This window comes from Callorhinus ursinus, unplaced genomic scaffold, assembly GCF_003265705.2.
Source record: "Callorhinus ursinus isolate GAN/ISIS: 27379988/994484 unplaced genomic scaffold, GSC_fseal_2.0 scaffold2, whole genome shotgun sequence".
Taxonomy (NCBI): Eukaryota; Metazoa; Chordata; class Mammalia; order Carnivora; family Otariidae; genus Callorhinus; species Callorhinus ursinus.
In genome coordinates, this window is record NW_027397064.1 from 36,780,703 (window position 1) to 36,805,382 (window position 24,680).

A 24,680-nucleotide genomic window follows, 5' to 3' on the forward strand; every position below is an offset into this window, starting at 1 on the left:
GAGTTGGATTCAGCCAACACACCGAGAGAGTGGATTTTTTCCCTAGTCAAGGCTTCAGATGTGAATACAGTAGGCAGACACCTTGACTGAAGTCTTGTGAGGCCTGAGCAGAGGTCCCAACTGAGCTGTGCCCACATTTTCCACCCACAGAGACTATGAAATCATGTGTTATGTGTTAAGCTACTGAATTAGTGGTAATTGGTTACACAATAATAGAAAACTAATCTATTCCTGTATTTAAAAAAAACACTCATTTTCTCCCTAAGGAAAACAATTTGTCATTTTTTTCTAGTTCTAAATTCAAGATCCTTGATTGATGTATCATCCTCTGTCAAGTCCAGTGGTGCTTTATGGTATAGTAACAACTTATGACCTCATAGGACAAGATATCTGCTTCCTATGAAGTCCAATACATAATGATGCACACCTATAAAAAATACTACATTTGGAAAAGAAAAGAATGCAAAGATACACAGCAGTCTTTTGTAGAGTAATGCTGAAATCCTGTGGGTAGGTATTGTGATGTACCCCAGGCCTGGCGGTTTGGCAAGGTGCCTGATTAAATTCTGGTTTTGCCCTCAGAGAGGATCTTCTTTGTCCATTGTTTCTCTCTACTCTCATCCTTTCCCCTTCCACCTCTGTGAGGTTCTTCCTTCCCCATTATCTTGCCTGGCCATGTATGAAATGAGGAATGTTGGGGCGCCTGGGTGGCCCAGTTGGTGAAGCATCTGCTTTCAGCTCCGGTCGTGATCCTGGGGTCCTGGGATCGAGCCCCACGTAGGGCTCCCTGCTCAGCAGGGAGTCTGCTTCTCCCTCTGCCCCTCCCCTCTACTCGTTCTCTCTCTCTTCCTCCCAAATGAATACATAAAATCTTAAAAAAAAAAAAAAAAGAAATGAGGAATGTTATGTGGGATCTCCTTGGGAAGGGTGTACAGCACTCAAAGTCTGCTTCTTGCACATGGAAAGTTATGTTAAGTCGTGAATGGACAAATAATTTTTTTTTCTGGGCTCATAGTTTCTTTGGTAATACAATTTTGTCTGAAATAAACTGATTTGTGATTTTTTCCCCCAATCAGTTGCATGTGCTAGTAACTACACCCAAAGCGTTTTTTGAAACATAAGTTTTAAACTTCTCCCAACTGAATGATAACCCTGAAGCTATCTGACCACACCCTCAGATTTGATCTTTTCCATGGCTGAGTTTTACTGAGCTTTTGTCTCTCACAGTCTTTACAAACCCCATTTTTACTGCTTGGGGTCTAAAAGCAGTCAGCCTTTTTACCTCTGCAAAGACCCAAATGTCTAGACTTTCTCTACTCTCATTTATAAATTTTTGAAAACCGGTGACTTATTTCCTACCTCATCTATTTATTGTGATACTTTGTCATATGCTACCAGTAGTTTCTTTTTTTATATTGTGGTATAATTGATATACAATATTAGTTTCGGTGTATAACACAGTGATTCAACATTTATATACATTGTGAAATGATCATAAGTGTAGTTATTATCTGTCACCATATAAAGTTAATACAATATTATTGACAATATTTCCCATGCTGCACATTACATGCCCATGACTTATTTATTTTGTAACTGGAAGTTTGTACTTCTTGATCGCCTTCACCCATTCTGCGTATCTCCAACCCCCAACTCCCCACCCTCTGGCAACCACAAATCTGTTCTCTGTATTTATGAGTCTGGTTGTTGTTTTGGTTTGGTTTTTAGATTCCACATATAAGTGAAATCATGTGATATTTGTCTTTTTCTGTCAGACTTTTTTCACTTAGCATGATATTCTCAAAGTTCATCCATATTGTCACAAATGGCAAGATTTCATTCTTTTTTATGGCTGAGTGATATTTCATTGCGTGCATGTACATCATTTTTAATCATTCATCCATTGATGGATACTTAGGTTGCTTCCATATCTCAGCTATTATAAATAATGTTGCAATGAATACAGGGGTGCATATATCTTTTTGAATTAGTGTTTTCATTTCTATCTTTGGATAGATACCCAGAAGTGGAATTGTTGGATCATATGTAGATTGATTTTTTAATTTTTTGAAGAATCTTCATATTGTTTTCCACAGTGGCTACACCAATCTACCTTCCCACCAACAATGCATGAGTGTTCCCTTTTCTCCACAACCCCTACCAACAGTTATTTCTTTATATAATAGCCATTCTGACAGATGTGAGGTGATATCTCATTGTGGTTTTGATTTGTATTTCCCCAATAGTGATGTTGAACATCTTTTCATAAGTCTGTTTACCGTCAGTGTGCCTTTTTTGGAGAAATGTCTATTCAGGTCCTCTATTTTTTAATCAGATTTGTTAATTTTTGCTTTTGTTATTGAGTTCTATGAGTTCTTCATATATTTGGGGTGTTAACCCCTTATTGGATATACAATTTGTGGGTATCTTTTCCCATTCAGTACCAACTAATATTTTCCATCACTGACTAGTTGATTCTTCCAATCACTTTCCTTAGAGCTGTTGACTTAGTGGCACAAGATAAATTATAAGTTATCATAGCAACATTTTATTGTTTTGCCACTGCATATTATTATAACCATCTTTCTAGCTTCTAATATTAGTTTCCTTGCTGCTTGCTACCAAACTCCTGAGTAAATGACACATATTTTAGGTTTTAATTATAGCAATACCCTATTTTAAGTTACCAATTTCCATTGTAGTCAGGATCATTAATCCTGACTGATGTAACAAATAAACCCATATCTACTTATTGTAACATTTTATTTCTTGATTACATCACAGTCTTATGTTAGTTAGTCAGCTTTCCTCCAAGTGATGGTGCAGGGATCCAGGCTCCTTCCATCTTGGGATGATACCACTGCAACATATGGGCTCTGTGGTTTCAGTGAAGGTGAAGAGAATGAGAGAAGTCACATTGGATTCTTAATCTCCAGAGCCAGAAGTGACACCAAGATTGTTGCTTAAATTCTATTTGCCAGCAGTGATCACATGGCTATCCTAAATGCAAAATAGAATGGAAAAGGTAGAGGAATATATGGACATTGTAAACACTCACACTTTTTGCCGGACCTTATTATTTGACCTCTCCTTCCCTATCCTATGAGAATATAAGCTTTACAAAGGCAGGGATTTTTATCTATTCCCCTCACTTTTGTATCCTCAACACTTAGAAGAATGCCTGGCTCACATTAAGTGGTTATTAAATATTTACATAAGGAATATATGTAAGGGACAATCCAGAGTTTTTCACCATTGGTAATGGGTAAGAAATTAGAAGAAAATGTGAAAGGATTTCAAGCAACCAAAATAGATGCCACAAAATGTATGCACTAAAGCTCATGTACATTATTCACTGACCCTCCTCCCTCCTACAATCCATTCTAGACAAAGTTCTAATAAGAATATATATCTAGTCTATAGATTCCATAATAGGCCGTAAGCAGGAACTTAGAATGAGATAAGATTGTCAATAAAAGAAAAGGTGATAGGTAGGAAAAATATGGGGTTCTAAGAAGAAAGTTATTTTTTAAGTACCACCACTACAAGAAAAACTGTAATAATCTAAGTCTATTGTTTTAGAGGCAAAAACATGTTATACCTACCTAGCACCTGAGGGCATCACTGAATGACAGCATAGTAAATAAGTCATAGCCACTATGAAAATAATGAATCAGTTAGGTCTGGTATACTTTCTTTAAAATTATAGAAAAGTTGTAATATATTTGTTATATTTTGGCATTCAAATGGGCATCCTTTAGTTATTCCCCAACTCCCTAGCTGTAATTAGCTATTCATTTCTTTATAATGGTTGATTGATGAAATATGACAGAAATGGACTTCTCAAAGCATTATTGTACTTAGTCATATCTGTTGGAATCTCCCACTCCATGAATGCTGCTATACTGATGAGGCCTCATTTAGAGTATCAGGTTCAATAGGGGATAGATCCATGTTTTTTGGAGTCTGAAGATTACACAGTTCAGAGCCTTTTTAAGAAAACAATGTATAAGTACACAACAGTATTTAGAACTAAAAAATCACAACAGATTGTAAGTTAAAATCCATTCACAAGTATCAGACATCATCAAATATAAAAAATACCATGGTTTGAAAATAATTGTCTAATACATTTTATCATACTTTTTCCTACACTTTGCGTACTCTCTGTTTTCTTCTTCATGTAAAAAGGATTCTGTCACATGTTGTTCTATGGCATTAATAGATATCTCAGTCTTTCCATTAGCATAGTTGACTGAAATGTGTTTTTATTATTGATAGTTTAGAAGAGTTTCTTTCCAGTCATTACTGGAAAAGCCATATACATTTTTAAGATTGTTGTCAAATATGGAAAAATTTCTTTCCCATATAATAAGATGTGGGGGGATTTTCCATATTCCTTTTAATATCAATTTTTTAAAAATTTATTTTATTTGAGAGAAAGAGTGAGTGAGAGAGAAAGCACAAGCAGGGGGAGTGGCAGGCAGAGAGAAAGGGAGAAGCAGGCCTTCCCCCTGAGCAGGGAGCCCGATGTGGGGCTCGATCCCAGGACCCTGGGATCATGACCTTAGCCAAAGGCAACGCTTAACCGACTGAGCCACCCAGGCGCCCCTCCATATTCTTGTTCTGGATCCATGTATTTTAAATATTGTCTACCCCATTACCTGTATACTTCTGTGCTGGATCCTGAGGGACACATTCATTAGCTGATAAGGTGTCTGGCCCTCCACCTTATTGTCACAACACCTGGTGATCCAGATGGATCTGGATTCAAGCAGATTCAAGCAGCTGGAATAAATGTCACTTTAACTATGGGCTGTAATGCCCACAGACCCCACATATTTATTCCATTTAACAAACTCAACTTCCCCTTAGACAGATCCCCAAAATGCCCACAACCACTTTGATGTTTCCAGATAGAAGAAAATTATGACAGAAAGGAAGTTAGCTGAAAAGACACAGCAGTCTCGAGATTAAAATATTTTACCTCCAAAGCCTTACAGAAATATAAAGCCATGTGAACATACTTCTTGGACCCCTCCTATGGTGTTAGAAGGAGCTTGGAGTTTAAGTTTCTTGGAATCTGCCTTTGGGTTCAGCTTTGGACATTACACTTCAGGGGGAGTGTACATAAACTTGAGCATTTCCTTAGTAAGGAGGTAACCTAGTATGGTGAAGAGTTAGGACAGTGTTAGATAATAAGCATCTAAGGGCCATGTGAAGATCTTGGAAGACACAATTCAAGTGGTCCACAAGTCTCTCTTCTGTACTTGGAGTGCTGTGAGGGGAAAAGTATGATGACTCAATATTAGGAATCATTTTCTAGTGTTAGGTCAGTTTCAACATAGAATTGACCAGCAAGTGAAATATGAGTTTTCTTTATGGGAATGGTTCAAGGCAAGGCTAGGTGAGAACCTGCCCCGGATCCTGTGAAGTGGAGACCCAAATTAGGTATTGGTGGTGATGGGGAGTACAGCGTGAAAGAACCTAACCTTTACACACTTTTGGAAATCTGAGATTCTAGGATGACTTTGCTATTAATCTTATTTGATGCCTTAGCCTCAGGTTTTATGCTTGACATCTAAAAAATTTTAAAGATAGATGAGGCTGGTTTTTAGGTAAGGGAAAAAAAACAAGTTTTTTTTTAATGTAAGGGCAGCAATAATGATCTATTTTAGTGTTATTTATTTTTATGCTTTTTTGTTTAAGGCAAGATTGTAACATAGTGGTTAATCAATACAGGAGGGTAAGGGTTTGCAGGTGTGGGGTTGCTGGGTCTAGAGCAAGTTGTAGAAAGAGAACATCATGTGGGATCTCTTGGGTTCCTGATTCTTCCAGTAGGAACAAAAATAGGACTTTTTTTTTTTTTTGCCATGTGCTGGGGGGTTCATCAGTTCTGTGGAATAGCTTGGCAATGGATAGATCTCTGGGAATAATGAGTCAGGGCTTTTTTTATGACAGGGACAGAACACAAGTGAAACTGATCTAAGGAAATTAAGAGTAAGGGGATTTATTGGCATCAGGGGTACAGACAAATTTGCCTCCTGAGGCTCAAAAGACATCATCCTCTCTCCCTCAGCTTTCCTTCCCTTGAAGTTGGCTTTCTTCAAGTGGTGGTACTTGTTATTAGTGGCTTATTAGTTATCCTAGTTAAAAGAGCTGCTTTTTTCTGAACTGATTCAGCAAAAGCCCCAGATGGCGTTCCGGGACCAACATACCCATCCCAGAACCAATTACTATGGTCTGGAATATGATGATTGGTCAGTTCTGAGAAGTGAGAATGGGAGGTGTCATGATCCTGAACCATAAGGACTTCTGGGCAAGGGGGAGGGGTGGTTCCCAAAGGAAAATATAATTCCCGTTAATAGAGAAGGGGGAGAGATGGATAATAGAGAAAGCACATAAAATTCCAAAATAATGGATATCCATTATTTGGGGGGAGGGGGCAATGTTTGGGAGCTTCTTCCACAGGGCTATAGTTGTTAACCCGTGAAATCAAGTACATCTTTTTTCCCACATCTGGATAGATACCATGCATAGGGGGCAATAGCCTTACATTTCGGCTTTTTCAGTCTTTCCCCTAAGTGGGACTGAGTCAATGAAGATGCTACAGAAGAAGTAAATAGAAAGCTGAAAGTATTAATACAGTAATTTTTAATTTAGTGCCCTCTTTAGGCAAAGTAGCTCGGAGCGCTTCCAATAATCCATTTTTAATTGTGACCACACCCCGTATAGGTGACATAAGTATTACCGTCTTGCCCTTGCAGTTGGGGAAACCGAGGCATGACACTCCTCCATTCAGTTTTTCAGTAGGATTTAGGAAGAGTCCTGCTTGCATGACCTCAGAGGGTCTCCTCCTTCCTCCACGGCGCCTCTCAGAACCCTCATGTCCTTCGGCGTCGCAGGAGAGCAGCTCGGGATCCTCCGCAGCCTCGGGATTCGTCCTCCGCCCAATAGCACCCGCCCCACTCTCCCGCACCTTCCTCAAGAGGTCCGGCTGGCCAAGGTCTGGCTGTCTCTCCCGTCCTTCCCCCGGTCCCCCGCCTCCCTTTCCCCGGTCCCCGACGTGCAGGAAGCCCCCAGCCAAGTGCCCCGCAGGAAGGTGCGGGCAGATGCTGCCCAGGCGTCTAGCGGGAGGGGCGCCGGCGCCGCCAGAGGTGAGCGGGCCGGCCCTGCGCTCTCCCAGGGCCGGAGCGCAGGGGCTGGTTGGGGCGGGCGCCCGGGCCAGCCGGGCAGGAGGAAGGTGGCGGCGGGAGGGAGGCCGGGCGACGCGGCGGGGAGCGGCGAAAGGGGAGACGCCGGCGGGCCGGCGCGCTGCTCGCGGGCGACACCAGGAGAGCGAGCGCCAGGGAGCCGAACGCCGCGGAGTCGCTCGGGGACGCGCCGCGCCCCGCTGGGGCCGCGGAGCTCGGCAGTAAACCTACCCGCGGCGCCCGGACCCCCGGCCGCCCTCTCGAGCGCGGGCTGGAGACATGGCTTCGCGCGTCCCCGCCGCGGCTGGTGCTGACTCGACACAATCGGCGGGTCGCGCGGGGGGCGCGGCGTAACCCGGGGGTGGGCGGCTGCGCGGAGCCGCCGGAGGAGCTCCGAGTGTCGCTGGGAACGAAGGAAGATGCCAGCACAAAGGCGAGCGGAGACCCAGCCCGCTGCGGAGGGCGGCGGGAAGAGTCGCTGAGGGGCGCGCCGAGAGCGCTCTGCTCCTGCGCCGCGTCTCTCCCGTCGCCGCCTCGGGTCGCGGGGTCGGGGGCGGCAGCGCAGGGTCCCTTGGCACCCTTGGCAGCGGCCGCCGCAGCCGGGAGCTGCATGCGACGCGCGGCGGCGCCCCCGGCCGCCTGCTTTCCCCGCGGCGCGCGCGGACCGGCCGGAGGGCGCCGGGGCCCCGGGTCGGGTCGACTGCGGGGGCGCCCTCCCGCCCCGCGGCCCCGTTCCCACCCGCAGCCCGCGGCGGCTGCGGCGGCGCCGAGCCCCAGGTGAGTGCGTGGCCCGCGCCCGGCCCTCGCGCCGCAGGTACGGGACCGCGGAAGGTGGCTTTGTTTTCCTTCCTCGCGCTCCGGCGCGGTCATTCATTTGACATTTCGGCTTCCGCTGCCCTGAAATGCTGGTGAGAGGCACCGGGACGTGTTTCGTGGTTTGATTACCCCAGGGAGCTGAGACTTTTGGGTCCATTTGAGCATCCCTTGAGGGAGAGGGGGCTTCATTTCTTTTTGATTAGGAATGTATAGTGAACATCCTCTGCTGGGGCTTGGGGCCTGGAGGAAACTGGGGCTGCAGATTTAGACGTAGACGTTTCCGAGGACGTGCGACTGCAGAGGTTGGCTCTTGCCTGCCTGTCTTTTCCTCCCTTTGCAGTGCTCAAGTGGTTTTCCTTGATAATTATCAACTTTAGGAACATCTTTACAGGCACGTTTCTTTCTTTTAGAGTTGGAAGTCTTTGGAGACAAGACAGCTCACAGAGTTACAAGGGATCGATATTAAAGTTCCAGAAGGCAAGCATCGGCGATCATCATAGATAGAGGTGGACGGTAGGCAAACTTCTGGGAGGCTTTACGCCTTCCTGGTCTGTTTCTGCGGTCACTGCCCCAGAGTCAAGCAAACTCTGAATTTTCGCTGTATGTACACCTTTGTCAAAGTGTGAATCTTGTCTTTTCTTGAACACCTTTCTGTACTTTGGCTTTTAGAAGAAAAAGATTTTAATGTAATTAGCGTCCTCTATTAGACCTGGTGAAATTTCATGTATGCGTTTGTCTTACAAGTATGATTTTTGTTTTATTATTTCTTCTGTTCCCTCAAGGGTTCATTTCTTCGTTGCCCAGAGAGAGCTTCCCCCACACCCCCCCCAACAGATGGCTCTGTATGTTCTGAGAGGTTATCTTTAAAATGACACACAGTCCCTATAAACAGAAGGATCAGTTATTAGGCTTATCGTTGGCATTATTAAAGCAAGAGGCCTAATCTGGATGGGGATATTATTAATGGTGTGAAAATCTGGAGTTTGCTAATCTGTTTGGTCATCGGAAGATTCCTGCAGGGATTGTTTATATAGTGTGGGAGACAGATGGCATCCCTAGCAGACAAGAGAAGCCAGGCATAAAGGGTCATTGTATCTTTCAGAAACTATCCACTTCACTGTTTGGAAGAGGGGTAGGGTGGGGTGGGGGGTGGGAAGACATCATTTTGATCTCCCAAAGGAGACATAACCTTACCATCCGATCTCCTAAACCAGTTAATTTCTTCTTTCTTTGAACATTTTAAAAGTCATCATTAAGCTGTTTGTTTTGATTATTTGTTTGGCACATTTTGGTCTCATTTGTAATCATGTGAAGCAGTTTAGACAGTTTTCTTAGCAAAAATGTCTTTGAATTTAAGATTATCCTACCACTTATGGGGAGAAAAGAGTCATAACTTTCTTAGGTCTTGTTCATTTCAACAAATGACCCCTTGGACTCATAGTGTCTCCTAGCTGGAAGGACTTTGGTCCAATCTGCATGAATTCTTCCACCATCTCTATGACAGGTGATTCCCTAACTTCTAGCACTTGCCCCCAGACTCTCAGCTATGGATAGAATCAACTTCTGTAATTACTTAGCCTAAGACATTTGCTTTACCATTGCCTCTATCACAACATTGGGCAGCCTTTGGCAGTGAATCTTTATGAATGACTGTGGAGTCCGTGAAGAATCAAAGTCATTCTGAGCATTTGAGATAAGCCAGCTGGAGCTTTTCTGCTCCAACCACCATTATAGGTTCTTTATGTGCTGTAGATTGCAAAACTGGTCTTCCCTCGGTGATTGTGAGGGAAGATATCCCAGTAAATTAATATTCACCAGCTACAGGACGAGATTTGATGAAGAACATGAGCGATATTTGACCCCTCTGAATAAGAAGTATGGAATAAAAGTAAGCATTAGCTCTGTTTAACTTGGGCAATGTGATCTTGAGAGAAAAACATGGTTTCTTATTCTTTTCAAAGCCCTTTTCACCCCTGATCTCAGCAAAAGACAAAGAAACTAAAGTTGTTACCTGTAATTGAGGACAGGTGGTATAACCTTTTGGGTGAATGCATTTTGCAGCAGAGGTGGCTTTTGGGCTGTGTCCAGTTTCAGTGGGTGCCCTAGCATCGAAAGATCTAACATTCAAAATACTTGTTAAATCTGTGGCTGGATCTGTGTACCCTCTCCCCAGGTTGCTGTCTCTCTTGTGAAGTGTTGCTTTAAGAGAAACCCAAGGCTCCAGGTCTGGGGCTTGCTATGGGCCTGGCCTGGATCCACATTCTCGTGTGTGGCTTATTTTCTTGGGTAAAAATGGAACCAGTTTTGCATGGTGTGTTGGATAGGGAATGGCAGCATGGCGTGAAAACATTTCTAGTTTCATTGTCAGAAGCCAGGCCTGCCCTGAAAGAGAGAGGGCTATATTTGAAGTTCGGTGGATCCAACACAGGCCGAGGTTACTTCTTTACACACAGGATGTCTTTTGTATGGGAATATAAATAAGAAATTAGGAGAGTGACCAGAACTCCTAGTTTGTCTACAGTGGTCCCAGCTTATTCCTACTGACCTATGTTAGTTATCAGAAGCATCCCTTTTCACGTTTAGAAGTGCCCTGGTTTGGCTGATAAATTATACAGTCATCCTAGATGTTAAGGAACCTTGACTTTTCTTTACTACGCCCTCCTCTCTTCAGATTTTGAGTCTTGCTTCATTTAGTCTTTTATTTGTTATATGTAAAGATAAGAAAGGTTAAAAAAAATTAAACCAGAAAATACATACAGAAAAAATAGGAAGATAGAAGATCGAAGAATGAGGTCATTGATTGCTTGCCATCTGTTTACACATACAGGAAATAAATATTTTTATCCTTAAGTTGTTAAGTGTCTACTATGGCTCTAAGCCTGTGTTATTATTGTCTTCAAGAGTGAGAAGAGTTACACTTGCCCATTTACCGCGGGCTGACAGGAAGTGGGATAACTCCTGGGACTTGGGAGAAGAGCTTTGACAAAACCTGTTTGTAGACCTGTCGGATGCATGGCTCTTGCAAATGTGAATGCAAATTTCAAGATTTGGTGTTTGGTCCAGTTTGGGGATATTTACTGAGAGTTCAGAACACAAGTGCTGTTGTGAAGACGTGACTCAACATTCTTCTAGTTTCCAAGCTCTCTGGGCCACAGCATAATAGAAGAACCTTTGTTTTCAATCTTCTCTTCTGACACCAGTCTTGGGTTTGGGTCTCAGCTTTTCATATGGAGGGCTTACAGAGAAGACCTTGGTGTGCCTCCTCACCGTGCGAAAATTCTCATAGGGGTTTGAGATTGTGCAGGCGACCTGGTAGGGGTTTGGGTTCCAAAGCTAGATATTTGGAGCTTGTGGCATCCACTTCTGCAACAGTTGTTGTATGATTTTTGCTGAAGAATTGGCTGTTTGAAATAGTTCACTTGCAGTGCTGGCCAATAGGTGTTATAGTTAATTATGGTTGTCACCTTTTGCATACCCACTCCACTAAGATCCTCAAAACTGAGGTCAGCATGCCTGAATAGGAAGGAATTTCTGTATCTCCTTTATAAGTAGGGTGACAGGTAATTCTTCTGTCCAGACAAGGACATATTTGAGAGTAAGAGGGAATAATAACTGGAAGGGGCACTGGATCAACAGGTATAAGCTGGGACTGTCCCAGGAAAACAATGATGTATGGCCATCTTAAGTAGGACCCAAGTCATTAGCTTTTATATGAACAATACCCATATGATGGAAAAATATCTTTAGCGTCTTCTATTTGCTCAGCATATATGTTTATGTGTGTGCATGCATATATGTGTATGTGTATACGTTTACGTGAACACTGATCATTTATCTATAGATATGTGTCCTGTGGAATTGAAATAAACCACTAAAGAATGCTTAGTTATTTGGAAAATTGTGGCCTTCATAAGCTCTTTCATGGACTGACTTTAAAACTAAACTCTCTGCATCCAGCCTCTCTAAACTTTAAGTCATCTCCTGACCTTGTGTAGTTCGAATACTAACCTGTTAGTATAATTCTTGTTTAAAAACCTGTGATGGTGCTCGTTTTCTGTTTAGTTCTCAAAGATCTGCAGACAGTTTGGTGGTTAGAAAGGAAAAGCAATGAAAAAATTTCATTCATTCATTCATTCATTCATTCATTCAACTACTGTTGGGCACCTTTCAGAAGTCAGTATCTGATCTAGATGCTGAGGATGTACCAATGAATAAAACAAAAGATCCCTACCCTTGTGAAGTTTTCATTATTTTGGGGTGGAGGGGTGGATGGGAGACAGATAAAGAGAGTAAAAAAAATGAATAAGTAATAAGTAAAAAAAATGAAAAATAATATGCTAGGAGGAAGTACATACTTTGGAACAAAGGGACCGTAGAATAGGATCAAGGTAGTTGAATAGCCTTCATGGAGAAAAAGACCTTAACCTTAAGCCAAGACTTTGAAGGAGGTGCACATACCTGAGGGGGAATGTTCTGGGCACGGGGAAGAGCCCGTGTGAAAGCCTGAAGTGTGTGATAAAGATTAGCAAGAAGACCAGCACGGATGGGGTGGGGCGGCTGAGGAGAGCTGGAAATGAAATCAGAAAAGTGGCATGGGGGGGCAGAGCATAGGACCTTAAGATACAAGAGTGATTACAATTTCAGGTGAAATCCCATTATGTTCTTAAAACTCCTTATAATATTTAAAAAGTTGTCTTTGTGCTCTGAAGCCTGCACTGGTCAATATGGCGTACATTTCATAAATAGTGCACTTCATCTTGGTTAATAAACTTTTTGTGTCATTTGCTTCTTGTTTGTTAAAATAGCATATATTTGGTTGTCGCTACTCTTAAATTGTATCCCCATTTTGCAAAAACAGATCAGTGGTTCAAAAGTGGTTCTGCGAAGTGTGAAAATGTCCTAAACATACTTAGAGAACTCAAGCCCACTGCAAATATAAAATGTGAGATCTGTATGTATAAAAACAAGGGAATCCGTGAGAGTGAGGAGTTCAAAACAGTAACTAGAATTGAAAAGTGCTAATGGAAGTATGATGATGACTTGCTTAAAACTGTTTTTTTTTCTTGGGTTTGCCATCCATTCGCTCCTCATTCCCTGTCGTTGCCTGTTATGAAACTGTCCAATAGTGGCATGAAGCCATGGATGTTTTGGTGTCATTTTCAAACAAAGCACAGTGGCTTCTCTGTTATACATTGACGTTTTCCAGGGCAAGCACACAATAATGCTTTCCATTACAAAATTAACATATTATATTGCTAGAGGTAGGTAAGAGACGAGAACACTCTAGCAGCATCATTAAAGGACTCGTGTAGTAAAAGTAAGAATGAGTCGTATTATTGAAGAGACACTTGCAAAATCGGCCGGATAGCTAAAGACAAATATTGTCCTCAAAGAGAAACCAGAAGTTATTGACAGAATTCCTTTGTCAAATGACACGGTTGGCTGTTTGTTGCCTAAGAGCAGTGGAGTAGCGTGTGGAAGAGTGATTACTATCAAGTACATACTAGGAGATATTTCACTTTATGGTTGGATGAAACCACTGAGGTCATGCAGAGAATGAATCAGCTCTTGGCATTTGTTCCGGGAAGAGCGCTTGATGATGCTTTGTTCATTTATCGCTGAAAACTTGTGCTAAAAGAGAGGAGATTTTTCTTTTGGCTGTCATTACTGAGACTGGAAACGTTGCTCCAGGGGCAGGACTTACAGAGCACTCGTTTTCATGTTCATATAAGAAGGTGAGAGCTTCATAAAGAAAAGGAGTTGTACCTAGAAGCCAGTCTGCATGCTACTCCATTGACAGAGCAGATGTAGTGCCTTCTGATCTTGAGGAAATACTAAAAGAAAGAACAAAAACTGGGTACAGCCAAATTGCATCCCCTGAGTATATGAGTGTGCTGTGCAAAGTGACAGGCAGGGAGTATAAGACTGCTTCTCCATGCTGACCTGGGCTAGCTGTTTAGAGGAAAGGTACACATACAATATTTTATCTGTGGAATAAGAGAAATGTTTTTGTCGTGATGCTGATGAGAAACCATTTCTCTTACAGCAAGTGGCATACCTCAGTAATATGCTCTGCCCACAGTGAGCGATGTCAAGGACAGGGAGGGAAGGAAGAATTGTTAACAAATAGAACAATCTGCCACAATCTTAGGACTAAAATTTTTTCATTAGACAAAGTTGGAGATCCACACTGACCATAATGGGTTTTAAGAAGGTTATATTTTCGGTAATGGACAGTCCTTTAAATAATAACCACATTTCCTCTTTGTGACCCATTGAGAGAATAAGAGCACAAAGAAATAGAACTTAGACCCACTAATTTTGATGGGGAGAGGGTACAAGTGTATCTGTGGTATTTGAGAGCATGTAGAGAACCATGCCGGGAGGAACCTAGGCTTTTAGGATTTTGATTAAGATACTGGGTGGCATGGGGTACAGGTAGACGGAGGTGGAGAAATCTAACAGTTGGACATGACCTTTTATATATTTTTGCCTTAGGCTTGACTTCATTCCAGACAAATGGACTTGATACTCAGAAGTTTTCAGGACATGATCTATATTGCCCCTGGCCTAACCTAGAAAAAGAAAGGATCTCCAGTGGTCTTGGATTCTCTGTGCATAGGCCTTCCTCCCTCGTTCCCTCTCATCTTCCCTCCTGTCTTAACTCTTTTCCTTTGTTCTTTCCATCTTTAAGTTGGCATCTTTAAACTAGAAGAGACTTCATGAGCTCATTTCCTGTATCTCCATGTCATTAGGCAGGTACATGGGCTACCCAGGGCAGGAGGGATGAGGGCCTCTAAGGGAGGGCCTCTGCTTCTTGCTCAGCTAGCCCACTCTAATGTGTAGGGTCCAGTTAGAGCACACATTTAAATTTGGACCCTCATTTTTCAATAAAGATTCGTTTCTGTTTTTTTTGAACTTAAGGAGTCTTTGCGTTTTGTCTAATAACTTTTCTATATTGATTACCATTATTTACTTCAAGGACAGAAGCCATTCATGCATTATTCGTTGCACAAACATTGAGAGCTGTATATGAGCTCTCAGTGTTTGTGCTGTATGCTAAGTGATAGGTAGAAAAGAGGTTAGTAATTAGACATGGCCCTGCCCAGGTCCAACAGAGAATCTAGAAGGAAACAGGCAACAAGGATATGTTAAACAAATAAATATATAATTGCAAAGCAAATGTGGCAGAAATGTTTATATTTGTTAAATCTGGATGCAGAAATGTTTATATTTGTTAAATCTGGGTGGTGGTATATGGGCTGCTATTATACTTCTGAACTGTGTGAACTTCTGAATACACATTTGAAATATTTCCTAAGTAAAATGAAAAAAGTATAGTTGGAAGTGTGGTCAGTGCTTTGTAGAGGGGGATATTGATAGAACATGGAGTGTAACTGAGGCTTCCTTTGGACGGAGTAGTCAGGGAAGACCAGAAGTGTACCTCATCACTTGCCTGTGTGAGAGGGATGAGGATCATTTGAATGGGGTTCAGAGAAGAGTCACAGAGATAACTGATGACACGGGTTGAAAGTAAGACCTATGAGAACAGTTTTGAAGAACTGGGGATGCTGGGCAGCGGGTGAAATTTACCTGATGCAGCCACTTAGACTATTGTTTTCATAAGTTTATAGGGGCATTTACACAGTCATATTCTCTTTGGTCATTTCCCATGTTCAACAGCAGGTTACTCAGGTTAGAAATATGTATGAGAGGAAAATTGAAATTTTGTTTCTTCAACTGAGGAAAAATTGGAAAGAACCTGAGAAACAAACTAGTTCAGCTTTCCTGTGAAGGAATATCTCTTAAGTGTTCTTAACAGGTGGTCATCAAGTTCTTAGGAGATCCTTTCTGTGCTTCCTTTACTCAGAATGGGGGGTGGTGAGGGGAGTACTCACTCTGGTTTACTCTTATTAGGCAGGTCTTCTTTCCATCCCATAAATACCCCAGACTCATCTTTCCCTCAGTACTTTTACTATAGGAAGCGTGTCCCACCTGGAATGCCCACCAATTCCACTTACCCTTCCAGACCTCGTATCTCCATTGTGCTTCTGTGTACAATCTGAAAACAGTAGTTTCCCCGTGTTACCCTTCTGAAGAATATGGCATTCCTAGAAGTATAGATAGCTTCCTTTGTCAGTGATTGACAATAAGGGTGGGCAAAATCAGTATCGTAATCTGGGGGGGGATAGAGGGAAGTGTTTGGTTTGTCATCTTCCCCTCCAGATGCTAATATGCCACCCTCTTATGAACCACTGTTTTATAGCAGTCAATATCTTCATAATCTTTGTTTTATTTATTATTATTTTTAAACAGTTATTTATTTATTTTTTATTTATTTCAAGTAGGCTCTACCCCTAGCATGGAGCCCAACGTGGGGATTGAACTCATGACCCTGGAATCAAAAGTCAGATGCTCAACCTACTGAGCCACTCAGGCACCTCTTATCTTTTGCTTTAGATGTTGTACTAGTTGTTTTGTTTCCTATTAGCCTTTTTGCCAACTAGGTTTTAAGCACTCTAAATATATGGAAACTTGGTTGCTGACCCCTCTGTATAATGCTCAGTATCAATCGTGGAGTGAATATACAGTCATCGATGCCTAATGGTGGAAAGAACCACCTGTTTCTCACAGACCATTAAAGACTGTTATTTATATAAATCAGATATTAAGTTGGCACAGATACTAAATAATTAACATTTTGTAGTGTTCAAATGGCAGAAAGTCACGTCTCGGGGGTTAAGTCATTCATATAATTCTAATCTCAGAAACCTCCTTCTTCCTTTATACATCTTCTAACTCCTTGCTCTTCAAAGGGTAATCCACAGACCAGCAGCATCAACATCACCTGGACTTGTTAGAAATGCAGAATCTCAGGTCCTGCACCAGACCTACTGAACCAGAATCTGCAGTTTAACAAGATCCCCAGCTGTGTAGTACTATGCACAGTAAAGTTTGAGAAGCATTGCTTTAACTTACCAGAATTCAGAAATTTAGGAGGAGCATTTATTGTCAAAGAGAAGTAAGTCTGGAAATGAAGATTTCCTCAGTCTTTGGATGAGATCCTCAGTGCTTTCTGCAGGGTGGCCTGAAATTATCCTGCATTGGAGCTTCCAGGCCAGAAGATGCCTCTGTAGGAGTGTCTTGGAGTAATTTAAGTGGGTGATACTTACGTGTCAGACATGATAATGATGACAGGAATTTGAAGCAGTTGGTGGAGTGAGAAACTAGGAGAGCTTGGCAAAGGCAGAAAAACATGGCCATGCAACCTAAAACTGAAAATAAAGAAAGATGTCTTACCTTTATTCTCTAGAAACAATTTCTGATGCTCTGGGCTTGGATTCATCTTAAACTTTAATGCCTCCAGAGCCAACAGGTCACAGATAAAACCAGTGGGATGTGCTGTGCATGGAAACCTTGTGGAGTGGTGAGGGCCATGGAAGGCATTCTTCGTCCAAGGGGAAAGAAGGGATGCCACTCAGCTCACTTAGTTGTTGTCACATGGAAATTTGGGTCCAACATGGCCAAATCTTCACATTTTCCAAATGAAGCTAAAAATTATAAGTTTGTATGTAAAACATCTCTTGAGTGGTATCAGAAGAGCACAGGCCAAACAAAATTTATATGCTGCCTGCATCTGTTTTACAACTCTTGTTCTGGAGCAACAGAACATATGAGATAGCATCAATGCCAGGGTCTTGGAGTGCAGGGCACCAAACACAGGTAGTGGTGTTCTGGTCTTAGTAGGGACCATTTTGGATCTTTAGTAAGTAAAAGAAATAGAAGACATAAAAGAAGGGAGCTGCATTTGTGTTGATGACTTGACCAAATATATATCTGGAGAACCTTAGTAACTAATGGTATTTGAAAGAAGGAGTTGGGGCCCTAAAGGAATAAAATTTAGGTCCTGTAAAATCTGAAAGGGGGTTGGGACAAGGGTGAGGAAATGGAGACATGCAAATTTCTTGGCACACTCAAGCTGGGATAGTACACTACAACATGGGCTGGGAGGCGGGACCACAACTTGGACCTTCTTGTGCTGGGAGAGAAGTGCAACTGGAGATAGAATTTGAGTTAATTTTTCTTTAGCATCTGGTTGTTGATTTGGGTGTCTGCTAATATTTCAAGTTTGCTGGAATTGGATTTCCAATTAAAGTTTGTCATGGTAAAATTAGCATTTTATACATTTTGAAAGTGAAAACTAGGGGAAGGAATCGAAATTCTTTCCAAAGATTTATTATTATGTTTTTTTTTTTTGTTAAAAACTAAGTTCCTCAAGGGTCAGGACTGTTTATTATTTATCTTCACATCCCAGCATTTAGCACAGTCTGGGTTAGTGAATGTTTGTTGACCTGAAATGATTATAAGACAAAATATAATTTATTTTTTATCTTGGAAAGTCATTCTGTTGGTATCCATTTTCCTCACTGATTTAAAAAAATGATAGCCTTCTTCAGATATAATCTACATACCATGAAATTCACCATTGTAAGTGTAGAATTTCACTGAGCTTTAGTATATTTACAAAGTTGGGCAACCAATTCCATTCTTTGGAGACATGTCTATTCAAATTCATTGCTGATTTTTAAACTTTTGTGTTGTATGAATTCTTTTTATATTCTGGATCCTAGACCTTTATGAGCTATGACTTGAAAATATTTTTCTTATTTTGTGGATTATCTTTTTACTTTCTTGATAGTGTCATTTGAAGCACAACCATTTCTAATATTAATGAAGTCCAGTTGTTTTTTTTCATTCTTGTGCTTTTGCTGTCATATTTATCCTTGTATGTATGTATCTTCTAATTGTTATATAAGCTATGAAAAATAGAGTCTTGCTATCTCCAACTACTGTTGAATTGTTTTTCTTTCTTCAACTCTGTCAGTTTATACTTACGTGTTTTGCAGCCCTGTTCTTGGGAACATACATGTTTATAATTATTATGTCTTCCTTTTGAATTGACTCTTTTATCATTAAAAAATATACTTTTTAATCTCTAGTAACAATTTTTGTCTTAAAGTCTATTTTGTCTGATATTAGTATTGCCAATCCAACTCTTTCTTTAGTTGCTCTTTGCATGGCATATCTTTTTCCATCCTTTTACTTTCATCTTATTTGTATCTCTGAATCTAAAGTATCTCTTTTAGACAGCAAATAGTTGGATCAATTAAAAAATATATTATGCCAATCTCTGCCTTTTGATTAGTGTTTAGCTAGAGTGACTGGAATGTTTAATTTATTTCATTTAATGGTAATTACTGATAATAAGGTGGATAATGTCTAACTTTTTGCTATTTGTTTTCTGTATGCCTCAGGTCTTCTTTATGCTTCAGTTTTTCCATTACTGCCTTGCCTTGTCTTAAATATCTATTTCCTAGTGTGCCATTTTAATTCCCATGTTGCTTTTCTGGAGAAGAGGATTTTCATAGGTCTTTATCATTCTTGATAATATTGTTATGATATTTTTTGAGTTATATTCTTAGTGTTTGCTGTGGGGATTACAGTAAACTTTTAAATTTAAAATGATCTAGTTAAGATGAATTTCAGAAGTATACAAAAATTTTACTTCAGTATAGCTCCATTCCTTGCTTTATGTATTGTAAGCCTATCACTGCACTTTTATAATTATTGCCTATGCAGTTGTTTTTAAATCAGATAATAGAAAAGGTTATAAAAATGCATTTATACTGTCTTTTATATTTAACTGTGTAGTTAGCTTTGCCAATTCCCCTATGTCTTAGAGTTAATGTTTGGTGTTTTTCATTTCAGCCTCAAGGACTAACTTTAGTATATCTTGAAGGACAGATTTGGTAGTGACAGATTCTATCAACTTTTGCTTAAATGAGAATGTCTTAATTTCTCCTTCATTTTTGAAGGATAATTTTGTTGGATGTAGGAGCCTTGTTTTACCTTTTTATTAGACTGCTTTGAATATGTTGTTCCACTTCCCTCTGGCCTTCATAGTGTCTGATGTGAAATCAACCGTTAATGTTGTTGAGCATCCCTTTTATGTGATGAGACTTTCCTGCTGTGTTTAAGTTTCTGTCTGTCTTTTGACATTTTGACTCTGATGTGTCTTGGTGGGAATTCTTTTCGGTTTATCCTACCTTGAGTTTGTTGAGCTTCTTGGATGTATAGATTAATGTTTTCATCAAATGTTTTTGGTCATTATCTCATTATTCTTTCTGCCCCTTTTCTTTTCTTCTGGGACTCCCTGTATGCATGTATTGATACAATATTTGTTGTTCTATAGGTCTCTGAGGCTCTCTTAATTTTTCTTCATTCTTTTTTTTGTTTCTAAGATTGGATAATCTCAATTGACATATCTTCAAGTTCACTGATTCTTTCTTCTGCCTATTCAGATTTGGTATTGAACACACCTCTAGTGAATTTTCCATTTCAGGTATTGTATATTTCAACACAAGAATTTTTTTTTTAAGATTTATATATTTATTTAAGTAATCTCTACACCCAATGTGGGGCTCAAGCTCATGACCCTGAGATCAAGAGTCACATGCTCCACCAACTGAGCCAGCCAGGTGCCCCTCAACACCAGAATTTTTTAATCTGTGTTTTTAAAAATAATTTCTGTCTCTGTATGGATATTCTCTGGTGAAATATTGTTTTTATATTTTCCTTTAGTTCTTTAGACATGGTTTCCTTTAATAATTTGAACATATTTATAATAGCATATTTATATCTTTGTCTAGTATCCCCCATCTGGCTTTTTTGGGGACATGTTTTGATTTACTACTTTATTTCCTATGTATGGACCATACTTCCTATTTATTTGTGTGTGTATTGCAAGTTTTTGTTGGCAAGGAGACATTTCAGATATTTCATGGCAACTCTAAAAATGAGATTTCCTTCTCTCCCCAGGGTTTGGTGTTTTTGCTCTCTGTTGTTATTTGTTTGTTTACAGACTTTTCTAAATAAATTCTGTAAAGTCTGCATTTTTGTTGTCACATGTGGCTACTGAAGCCTCTGCTTGGTTACCTTAGTGGTCAGGTAATGATTTGACAGAAATTTCTTTAAATGCCTGGAATGAATAAGTCTTTCAGTCTGTGCAGAGAAGCTCCAGGTGCATGTCGGGGCACACCTTCGACAATCAGCCATGCCATTGACAACTCAGCCATAGCCTTCAATGCTGCAGGCACAGAGGCTCAATGTCAGCCAGAAGTGAAAGATTAGGGTTGTCTCAGGGATTTATTGTGCATGTGCATAGTGCTGCATATGCATGTGGCCTTCTAGAGCCCAAGGAATATGTCAGAGCTTTGCAAATCCTTATATGGACATCTCATTCCCCAAATTCTCCCCCACCCCCCACTGGTATTACTGCCCCAGGCATTTTCATTGTTAAAAAATTGTTTTCAACAAATGCTGAGGGGCTAGAGTTTTTCTCATTGAGTGATCTCTGAGTTAGGTCCGATAAACACAAGCCCTGAGAATGGGGCTTTTCCAGATAACTGCCAGTTCAAATAATGACAATTCTCTGGTAGAGGTCCTTTTTGAGAGAACTCCAAACCCATTTTGCCTTCTCAGGGACCACTAGAATACTGGTTTTCTCAGTCATTGTGGCTGCAAAGATGCTGGTTTTCAAGGGTACTGTGATGCTAGGGATAGAGTGATAGAAACACGGTAAATTAAAATCCCACAAAACTCAGTATTCTTACTGAGATTCATCCATTTCTCATGACTAAATTGTCATTGTAATTTTGTAAGCCTTTTGTTAATTTCCATAATTTTGAAAAAGTTGATTTTTGGCAATTTTTGGTAGGAAAGCTTTTATGCTTTTATGGAGGAGCAGGTTTTAGGAGGTTCTTACTCAGCTATTTCCAGAGGTGCTTCCCTGTCCTATGGAATTTTACCATTGTTTGCTACAATGTGATGTTACATTTGATTGGCATTTTTATCTTTCTTTCTTTTTCTTTCTTTCTTTCTTTCTTTCTTTCTTTCTTTCTTTCTTTCTTTCTTTCTTTCAGATTTTGAAACAATTTATTATCTTTTTCACCTTTTTTATCTCTGTTTTTTCACCCCTTTTTATAGGTATATACTTTTTTTTTTAAACATCCATGTGTGTATTTTTAAAATATCTAAATTGAGGTAAAATACACATAACAAAATTTTGCCATCTCAATGAACCATTTTAAACGTACAACTCAGTAATGTTAAGTACATTCACATTGTTGTATAACCAATCTCCAGAACACTTTTCATTTTGAAAAACTGAAAATCTGTACCAATTAAACAAAAAAACCCCATTTCTCCCTCCCCCCAGTTCCTGAAACCATCATTCTACTTTCTGTGTCTCTGAATTTGACTACTGTAGATATCTAAGTGGAGTTATACAGTATTTGCCTTTTTGTGACTGACTTATTTCATTTAGCATAATGTCTTCAAGGTTCATCCAGGTTGTGGCATACATCAGAATTTCCTTACTTTCTAAGGCTGAATAATATTCTGTTGTATGCCTATGCCACATTTTGTTTATGCACTCATCCATTAATAGATACTTGTGTTGCTTCTACCTTTTCACTGTTGTGAATATGAACATAGATGTACACATACCTATATCAACTCTTTTTAGTATATTGTTAATTTTTTTTCTTTGTGTGGCAGCATCTACAGAACTTTTCAACTTGATAATTTTCTTAAATAGGTTAGTAAACTTAATGAGTTTTCACATTTTGCTACATAATACATTCTTCATTAGACACAGCTAAGTATTATTTTATGATTCTTCCCAGACTTAGACATTACCTCACTTGTTCTCCCATTTTTAAGTTGGTAAAATTTAAAAATTTTTAAATGACTTGAAGCCATGTCAGGCATTAGGAAATAAATAAATTACAAAATTAAATGGAATCCAACTTCCAAATCCTAGTTGAAACCTTAAATTTCTATGTTTTATTACTTTTATGCATCTAAATAAAAAAATAGTGTAGGGATAAGAATTCTTGTAGTCCTTTTGAATAAGCAACCAACACGGCATTTCATAGTCTAAATTTCATTGGTAATTGAGTAGACTATTGGGGAAACATATGTAGGGATAGAAAGTAGCAGGTTTAGTTATGTAAATAGATGTGAGTGGCCATTTGTATATCTGGGGAGCAAACTCAACTCTCTACACCACGTAGGCAGGTAACAAATTTGTGGAGCAAACTAGATGAGGACTCTGGTAAGTGGGACCTTACATGCAGTTTTTAAAGGGACAGCTGTTACCCAGCTCCTACCAGATTATTGCCCCAAGATGCTGGATAAGCTAGCTTTTTAAAAGAGAAAACAGAAATGAGAATTTTTATGTGAAGTCTTATTTTAAAAAATGGGCAAATTATTTAAAAATGAAAATAAAAAAATCATGCTGTCCATCCAAATAAGCTTGCAAGGTGGATTTATGACTGTGATTGAGGTACAGAGATCTATAAATTCAGGGGGTAGCCTGTTTGATGGATACCACATAAATGATATGTTTATGATAATTGGAGAAAGTTGATTAGAGTAATTATGATAATAACATTTCTAATGTTGAAGAGGACTACAGGGATCGTCTAGTGTATCCATTTTATTTTATAGTTCAAGAAGCAAGACCCAACAAAGTTAAATGACTTTCCATGATATCTTTTAAGACTTTTGAAGTCATACAAAGCAAGGTAAAGGGTAACACTGCGAGCTCCTCTTTCTTAAAATGCATTTGGATCTCTCTTGTGTTCTTGTTAACAATAACGGGTTTATATAGAACTTTCCATGTCTTTCACTTATGTTACCTCCTACAATCACAAACTGTAGCATAGAGGTTATTCTCATTTGGCCAAAGAAGAAACTGAGTTCCAGAGAAGTTTTGTGACTTGCTCAAGCTCACATGGCTAGTTAGTAGTGTGCTTATTATAATTTCTCTTCAGCCTGAGATACCTTTGAGATGATTATATTGGGACAGCAGACACAAGTGGGGACAGTTCTTGGTAGTCTGGGATATAGGGTCACTTAGTGATAGTGTTTAAATTAGGATCTAGTCTCCTTACTTGTAAGCTTCTTCCATCATAGCAGGAAGGTAAATAATATGATATAATAAAGGTTTCCTAAGGAGAAAATACACAAGTGCTGAATAGACCAGAAGGCTATAAAAGTATCACGCAGCAAAAGTAGACAGAAGGCATTTCTTGGATAAGTTTTGGTGTTTATCAAGGGGGAATTGACATTTGAGACAAAGTTTTATTTTTATAATTTTTCTTAGTTTTTTGACTAGTGCTTTTTAAGACTTGTTGTTTTCTTGCACTTAATTTTATTCATACATCTAGTCTCCACTTTGCAGGAGGTGGAGGTGGCTGAAGTTAAGTACTGTGAATTTTTAAGTTGGCAGCACTGTCAGACATTCTGTTAGGAATTACACTTTCATGTAATGAAAATACAGACATAACTACATAATATAGAGAACTTTTATTTAGATATATATTTGAGGATTATAATGACTTCCCAATTTTTTTAAAGAAACAACTTGACCTAGGGGCGCCTGGGTGGCTCAGTCGTTAAGCGTCTGCCTTTGGCTCAGGTCATGATCCCAGGGTCCTGGGATTGAGCCCCGCATTGGGCTCCCTGCTCCGCAGGAGGCCTGCTTCTCCCTCTCCCACTCCTCCTGCATGTGTTTCCTCTCTCGCTGTCTTTCATTCTCTGTCA

General features: G+C 40.0%; 1 protein-coding gene across 5 annotated transcripts in view; it reads left to right on the forward strand.

Moving 5' to 3' along the window:
• The first annotated feature begins 6,984 nt into the window (after positions 1 to 6,984).
• Positions 6,985 to 24,680, forward strand: part of HECW2 (HECT, C2 and WW domain containing E3 ubiquitin protein ligase 2) — a 349,247-nt gene continuing 331,551 nt past the window's right edge. The window contains exons 1-2 of one of the 5 annotated variants that reach the window (XM_073880902.1): positions 6,985 to 7,157; positions 8,420 to 8,522. The gene's annotated coding sequence lies outside the window, so the exon portion shown is untranslated. Of the gene's footprint in view, positions 7,158 to 7,888; positions 7,971 to 8,419; positions 8,523 to 24,680 lie in introns of those variants that run through there. The other 4 variants (XM_073880900.1, XM_073880916.1, XM_025894329.2 and 1 more) reach the window with 4 other exon arrangements.